The sequence below is a fragment of the Microtus oregoni genome, unplaced genomic scaffold, assembly GCF_018167655.1.
Source record: "Microtus oregoni isolate MIOR12 unplaced genomic scaffold, Mior012 000010F_ref0000083, whole genome shotgun sequence".
NCBI classification, from domain to species: domain Eukaryota; kingdom Metazoa; phylum Chordata; class Mammalia; order Rodentia; family Cricetidae; genus Microtus; species Microtus oregoni.
In genome coordinates this window covers 5,227,225-5,235,486 of record NW_024543069.1, presented here as the reverse complement: position 1 = coordinate 5,235,486, position 8,262 = coordinate 5,227,225, and the positions used below count along the sequence as shown (strand labels likewise).

Here is an 8,262-nt window from a genome sequence, read left to right as displayed (position 1 = left end):
GGTGTACACTGCTACACCTTGAACTCACAGAGATCTGTTTGTCTCTGCCTTCTAGGCACTAGGATTAAAGGCGTGTGCTACCACACACACAACTTTCTTCCTTTTTTTTTTTGTTACTTTAAGAACTTTAAATTTTAGTCTGCATATATTTTTAACACACTTCAAACCATTTAGAAATTTTCTTTGTCTTTGAATCTCTCTTTACTATATATCTCTCTTTTTCTGACCACACGAGCCTTTAAATTACTGAGCAATATGGGTAGGATTAAAGGCGTGGCTTTGCCAGCTAGATCCAGTCCATTCCTTAGCTTTCCAGCCATACAACAGACAACACTCAAGTCCTCTCTCAGTAGCCGGCCCTCCTGCCTCAAACAGTCAGAGTTTGCCCTGGCAGGACAGCCCAGAAAGCCGGCATTTTTAAACGGCGCAGCTTTTTTCCTGCTACGGCTGAAAATTGAAAAGTATGCGTTCAGCTTTTCGTCAACACCATTTAAGTGTTTCGTGGCAGGACCTCTTAATGAGCTGCAGGCTTTGCAGCTAAAGCTGAGTCAGGAAGCCTCTCTTAGATGAGGCGCTTGCTTGCCTCTAGCAAGCAGAGTAGAACCGAGAAATTGCTGCTACCAAGAAACCAGGCACAATGCTTTCATTTTGTTCTAGAATTACTTTCCAAGCTGTCTCAGGCTTTATGTGGAAGCAGTTGTCCACGTGGGCCCGGCTAGCTCAGTCGGTAGAGCATGAGACTCTTAATCTCAGGGTCGTGGGTTCGAGCCCCACGTTGGGCGCCATATGTAGTATTAGGGGCGGCAGGGCTGCGTCCCCCACACCCGGCCGCCCACATGGCTAGCTTATGCCCCAAAATAATTACACAGACACTGTATTCTTTTAAGCACTGCTTGGCCCTTTAGCTCTAGCACTTACAGGCTAATTCTCACATCCCGATCAACCCATCTCTAGTAATCTGTGAGAACCGGTCTTACCGGGAAGATTCTAGCCTAGTCCATCCTGGTTCGGAGCTTCATCCTGGGACTGGGGCATGGCGTCTCTCTCAGGCGTCTGCTCCCGAGAGAGCTGTGGAGTCTCTGACCTCACTTCCTCTTCCTCCCAGTATCCTGTTCTGTTTTCTCCTCCCACCTATCTTCTAACCAATAAAATGGGCCAGGGCAGTTCCTTTATTAGCCAATGACCTTCCTCCATCATTTGGGAAGTTGTTTCCTGTGCTGATGTTTTCAAGAACATTCCCCATTTTCTCTTCTATGAGATTCAGTGTATCTAATTTTATGTTGAGCACTTTGATTTAGTTGGACATGACATTTCTGCAGAGTGATAAATATGGGTCTATTTGCATTCTTCTACATGCAGACATCTGGTCTGGCCAGCCCCATGTGTTGATGATGCCTTCATTGTATTTCTATCTTCTGTTTTAAAAGTCAGGAATCCATAGGTGTGTGGAATTATACCTGGGTCTTTGATTCAATTCTATTGATCGGCATGTCTGTTTTTATGCCAATACCATGTGGTTTCTGTTGTTGTTGTTGTTGTTGTTGGGTTTTTGTTTCAGCTTATCATTTATTTATTTATTTCTTCATTTATTTGTGTTTTCATTACATCCATATGTCAGTTTCCTCGCCCCACTTCCAAAGAGCGACAGTATCAGCAGTTTTTCCCAGTACAGCTCTGTAGTAGAGTTTGAAACCAGGGATGGTGATACCTGTGGAAGTTTGTTTGTTTGTTTGTTTGTTTTTACTGTTCAGAATAGTCTGGGTTTTTGTGTGTGTGTGTGTGTGTGTGTGTGTGTGTTTCCATATGAACTTGAAGATTGTGATTTCAAGATCTATAAAGAATTGTGTGAGAATTTTGATGGGAATTGTGATCAATCTGTAGACTGCTTTTGGTAGAACGGCCATTATTACTATGTTAATTCTCCCAATCAATGAGCATGTGACATTTTTCCATCTTCTGATATCTTCTTCAATTTCTTTCTTCAAAGACTTGGCATTTTCACCATACAAGTCTTTTATTTGCTGGGTTAGGATAACTCCTAAATTATTTCGTATTATTTAAAATTATTGTTAAAAATATTGTTTCCCACATTTCCTGTTAACAATTCCTAACCCTGTATTCCACATGTGTGCTTTTGAATTGGCTAGTCCAAGGAAGAAATAATTTTCATCACAATTTTAAATACAGTTAAAAAGTTTTCCCTATTTCATCTTAGTTTTAAAAATACATATGTTCATTTTGACTCATTTCTTAATCACCCTAATTCTAATATTTCCATTACACATCATCTGAAAGAGATTGGTCTTGAAATTGGAAGACATATAATTAATCTTGCTATGTCATCTTTATGTAGCTCAATATATTCATAAATTTCTTTTGATATTTATATAAACCCAACAGCTTATTTATTAGTGCTTTTTCTAGCCTCTAAATATTTGAAGATTTTAAAATCATTTTTAGCAATATTTAAGTGAATAGCAGTCTTAAAAGAGCATATTATTTAAATGTCTCAGATCCTTAAGACATGGTTAATGAAAAATGATATTCTCTGTGTCTTTAACAGTACTTCTTGATTATATCCTGCATACCATTATGATTTTCTAAAATTCTATCAGTTGTTGGTGATGAGAATCTCAAGCTCTCAAATTATAATTGTGCCTCCAACTTTTGTTAAATTCCATAATATTAGGCTCACTTCTTTGGAAACTCATACATTGGTTACATTTTCAGGGTCATTGTGCCCTTGACAAAAGGACTTTTGCAGAAGTTATCTGTTGCTCCATAACAAATTATTAAACAATTTAACAGCTTAAGAAAGCAAAACTATATCATACATCAATGAGTCAAAACAATGGAATTTTTTACTTTGCTTTCTCTGGCTCAAGGTCCTTTGTGATTTTGCATTAAAATCTTAACACTCTAATGATTGTGGCATCAATGGAAGATTTGACTGTCCCCAGACCCACTTGCAAACTAACCCATATGATGCTCCACAGGATATGACTCCTCAGCAAATCAGTTTTTCTACAGCAATGACTCAGGAAAAAAAAAGCAACTTCTTACCTGAGTGATGAGCAAAACAAGGTCAGACAGAAACAGCCTTTGAAAAACTTTGAGAACAAGAAGCACTGTGTCAGTCTGACTTGGTAAGTTTCGTGGCATAACTCATCCCATCCTCAGGGGAAGGAATTAAAAAATGTGTGAAAACCAGGTGGTAAAAATGAGTAGAAGTCACAGCAGGGACTTCAGACTCAATTGATCTTTGACTTGAACCCAGCGTTGATGATGCTGTTAGGGAAGAAAATAGCCTGTAGACATCTGCTCATCACAGAATGCCTCTTTCCTCATTAAAATTTAAATTCATCTCAACTTTTAGCTTTCTGGTTTATGTATATATACTTATTCTTTAAACACACACACACACACATGCATGTAATATCTCTACATTTTCTATTTTGAAAGGAAGATGATAGTGTAGCACGGTCTGCTGTCTGCTGTTTCCTAACTGGACATGATACACAAATTTTAGCTTACACAGATGCATTCATTTCTAGAAATCCAAATTTATCCTTTTCCAGACTCTTTGCATATACTTATGACTTCTTCTATTCAAAGATATTTTTACTTGACCATAAGCATATGTACTTAGGAATATAGAACTCAGGACATCCTTCCCATGTGATCTATTTTTCAGAAATTCTCATCATCTCTAAAACAAAACACTTTTATTTTGTCATGTAGAGTAGACATTACACCCTCTCATTGCCTTTCCCTCCATACATTATAGCTATTCTCTTGTGCCTACTATCCTGAAATCAAGGGTAATATATCTTTCATATTCCATGCCATTCTGTGTGTCCGGGACTTTGTTTGCTGTTTCTTCATCCTGTTATCTCCTCCTCCTTATTTCTCATGAACAGTTCATAGTGTGTATGTGAGAATCCTGAATATTCATAGAAACCTCTCTCTACTTATTATACCTTTCTTGGTTGAAAAATCGCATAGGTAAACATAGAATTTCCCTAATTCCCTTGCCTCTTGTGTAAGTTTAGTAAAAAAGAAACAAGGAATTAGTTAAGAAGGTTATCAGCTGGGAAGAGTAAGAGGTGCTGACTAGAAAGTAATGATTTCATCGCAGCATGAGGGAAGCTTTTGACACAGGCAGTCTGTGTACTATAGCAGCATGATATGGTTGCAGCAAATGGGTGCAGTGGTATAAGCAAAACCAAGTCCTTTGGATGAGGGCTGCTGCAGGACACTATGTGGAAGCTGGTACTAGGGTATAGTATTAGGGTATTTATTTATTTATTTATTTTTTGCCAATAGACTAGACTAGAATTCTTTGGTTAGCAAGTTCCATGATTATATGACATTTAATGGTCTATTAAAAGTCAAATTCTTTCTATACAATCTAGAAAGTATTTTTTGTATAAGAAACTCTATTAGCAAGTTAATATTTTTCACAATATGATTTGGGTGGTAATTCACCTCATTCAATATTTTAACAATTTACTTGTGGCATGTACCTTCCTCCCAAATGTTTCCCTATGGGTGACAACAAATTGGTATTCCAGAAGTCCAGCAACTCTGGTTCCTTTCTTTGAATCTGGCAGCTACCTTTGTGCTTCCACCCTTGACTCCTAGGGTGTTGACAGCTGAAATAGAGAGAAACCAAAGAAGTAGAGAAATGGGATAAAAGACCTAAATATGAAACCTGAAACACTAAAACCAATAGAGGAAAACATAGGCAACATCCAACATGATATAACTGTAGGAAAGGAATTCCTGAATAGGACTCTGATTTCTCAAGAATTAAGACCAATAATTGAAAAGTAAAACTTGCTGAAATTAAAATGTGTCTCCATAGCTAAAGAAACTACCAACCCAATAAAAAGAAGCTCACAGGACAGAAGAATATTTTTGTCATACTTCTAACAGAGGTTTAAAAACCAACCAAAGAACTGAAAAAAAAAGAGTCAGTAAAACAAATGACTATTTGAAAAATAGATTGGTGATTGGAATAGGTAGTTCACACAAGAAGAGAGAATAATGGCTAAGAAACACGTCAAAATGTTAATTATCCCTAACAATCTGAGAAAAACAAATTAAAACCACTCTGATGTGTGATTCCTCTCTGTATGCTGTGAATACCATTGTCTAATGAATAAAGCTGCTTTGGCCTACAACAGGACAGCCTGTGGGACTTTTAAGATTGCATTGTATTTTAAGTTATGATGTTAATATAAGATGTTGAGGAAAAACAAGAAATAAAAAAATGAGGTAGCAGTGATATGTACCTAATGGTAAAAATAAAATGGCACTGTTCCCAGTGTGGCAGCAAGAGGCAGTGAGCCAGGAGGGGCAGCAGGTTCCAGTCAGGGAGCAGTGCTGTGGGTCAGCTGGTCCCATGAGGAGAGGCAGCAAGTGAGAGACAGAAACCTATAGGCATACCATGTAGAGTGAGGTTGGATATTTATTTAGTGGGTTATGGAAGGGAAGGGGAAAGGGGAGAGGGAGGGAGAAGGGGGATGAGGAGAGAGAGAGAAAGAAAGAAATAGAGAGGGAGGGGAAGGGGAAGAGGAGAGGAGAAGCTACCTCTTCAGGAGACCGATGGAAAAAGAGAGATCTCAGGCTGGAAGAGGATCCACTTCCCTCTGCAGACGGGGATGGGGTGTGGGGGTGTGGGAATTGTCTCTTAGAAGGACAGGACAGACCTTTACACAGACTGCATCCAAGCTGTAGGGAAAGCATCCCGTTTACAACAGCTTATAATAATAATGATGATGATGATGATAATAATAATATAATGATAATAACAACAACAATAATAATCACGGAATCTAACCATGTAATGCTATATAAGAATATGAGATTGCCTGAGCTTAGAGCATTTTTGTCTTTTAGTGAACCATGCTGAAATATATATGGATGGAACAAAATCAAGGCTGGAAAGTGAATCGAGATGACTCAGCTGAAGGAAAGGGAACTCAGCAAATGTACCCCATGATCTGACAGTTATGCAAGCGCCATCGCGAACTCAGCATATGCACCCCTTGATCTGACAACAGTGCACTTTTACACCGTTTTCTCTGAAACATCCCCTGGTTGAAAGTTGAGAGTGGGAAGAAATTAAATCAAACTGAAAACCCTACGGAAGAACTTTATTGAATTCTTAGCTGGAATTTGTTTCTTGAATGTTGAACACAGCAGCAGAACATCAACTTCTGCTTTGGACCCTGGGCTGAGTCAATAGCACAGGGGAAGCTGGCCAACCTGCCTGTGAGGGAGTGAGAACACTTGTGTATGGCGGCACCAGAGCCAAGGGAGACTGGGTATCTGTTCCAAGTATCTGTCATTAGCCCTACCATCTGTTAATTTCTTACAGTCAGTGTTCCTCACTTCAGAATAAGAGTTTCAAGTCTAAAAAAGTGCTTGCTGAGTCATGGTAAAAAGATGACAGTGACTCAGAAATATAGGCTTGGATTGGTTAGAAATTGCATTAAACTGATACACAGGAACACATAACATTGCCCTAAATATGGGAAATTTTTATTTTTATTTTGCTTTTATTTTTTATTCCTTACATGTAATCTGGAGGTGGACTGTCTAGGACTGGAACAACTGTTCTATTCTTACTCAAGTCCCTAGCTCCTTTTTCTTCATTGAGTTTGGGGAAGAAATATTTTCTGGTAGCATTGTTCTTTGTCTTCTGACTTGTAGTTTATGAACTTGTACCAAAGTAGTTGTTACTGTCTGTGTAACTGGCTAGCTACCACTACCCTGAACTGAAAACTAGCTAAACTAACACAGTTTCTTAGGTATGTCCATGACCTCCCCAAATGAGGTTCATGTTCTGACAAAGAAGACAAAGGCTATTGCAAGATGATTTAAATTCTGATATAAATTGATTCTCTGCTCTCTACTGTCAGAATACATACATACCAGAAGTGCCAAGAATTTTCTTCTTGCTTATTTTTTTTTGAGACCAAAATTGACACTATGGGATGCAGATATAACAGTCTTGCAAACATATAAGACACAGTAATCTGCAAAGTCTCAGAGTTGCACTAGGATGTTCTCATTCTAGAAGACAGAACTACAGTTTAGCTATAGAATATCTGTTGAGTGGGTTTCACCATAACACATTGACATTTTCAGAAAAAGTATTCATAACTGGACAGGGAAGCATATCTAAAAAAAACAGGGAAGAAGAAGAGGAGTTGGAGGAGGAGAATGGGAAGAAAGAATGAAAAAAAAAGGCAGGCTGGTTAGCTGAAGGCCCTTCCAGTAGAATGTTGGATTTACCACTGGACACTCTGAGGACCCACTGAACCTTTAAACTGGATTTTAGGAATTTATTTGTATGGCTGGTATGTTTGATGGTTTTTTTTTTTGAGATACCATTTAGATGGTAAGACTTGTTCCCAGTGTGAATTCTACAGTTCCATTGCATACTAGATTTGACCTATAGAGAATGCAGAATACTGAATGAATATCGTCATTTGGACCAGTTTTGACATCTGAGCCCCTTGTTACTCGTCCTTTGGTCTTCAAATGAATCTTTTGTTAGGTTGCTAGTTTACATTTAAATGAAGTTTATTATTCTACCCTTTGGAGAATGTGTCTTGCAGACTTTTGGAGCTGTCATTGAGAAGCTCACATGGATTCACCTGGTGAGGTCAGAGCAGGTGCAATTCTGGTGATGTAATCCCATGGAGTGCTGAAAACTCATTCCATTTCCCAGATGGAATCCTATCTAGCTGTAGAACTTCAACTAACTTTATTGGGTCTTGTGTTTCTGTTGTATACCTTTTGTTCTGATTTTCCAAACTAATCGCAAATTATCTTCAAGTTGTTATCTCTCATGCTTGAAAAATTTAAGTATTTTTCAGTGAAGATATTCCCCGCCCCCCAGGAAGCACATTTGAACACTGCAAAGAGTACTGACATTTAAAATTGACTTAATTTACATACCATTTCCTAAAGACAAGAAACAAACTTCAAAGGAGAGATCACAATCCATTTTACAGAGCACATTATCCCAAATAATAAATAAACATGCCATCAGCTTATCTCTTCAGTTCACTCTATGGTATATTATTTTTGTTAGTAATGAAATGAGCTAATTCTTGTACCCGATGTGATATGATACCAGGATAACATGTTGGAGCTTGTTTTAATTCATCCAATCAGTCATTCACCCATTTTCTGTGTTGTGGATTGCACCTAGGATCTCATTTCTGACAAAAACAGGTCCCTCAC

General features: G+C 38.2%; 1 non-coding gene across 1 annotated transcript; it reads left to right on the top strand.

The window, feature by feature from the left end:
* The first annotated feature begins 709 nt into the window (after positions 1–709).
* Trnak-cuu lies at positions 710–782 on the top strand. The gene has a single exon. It is a non-coding gene; the product is annotated as a tRNA-Lys (tRNA).
* Positions 783–8,262: the final 7,480 nt, after the last annotated feature.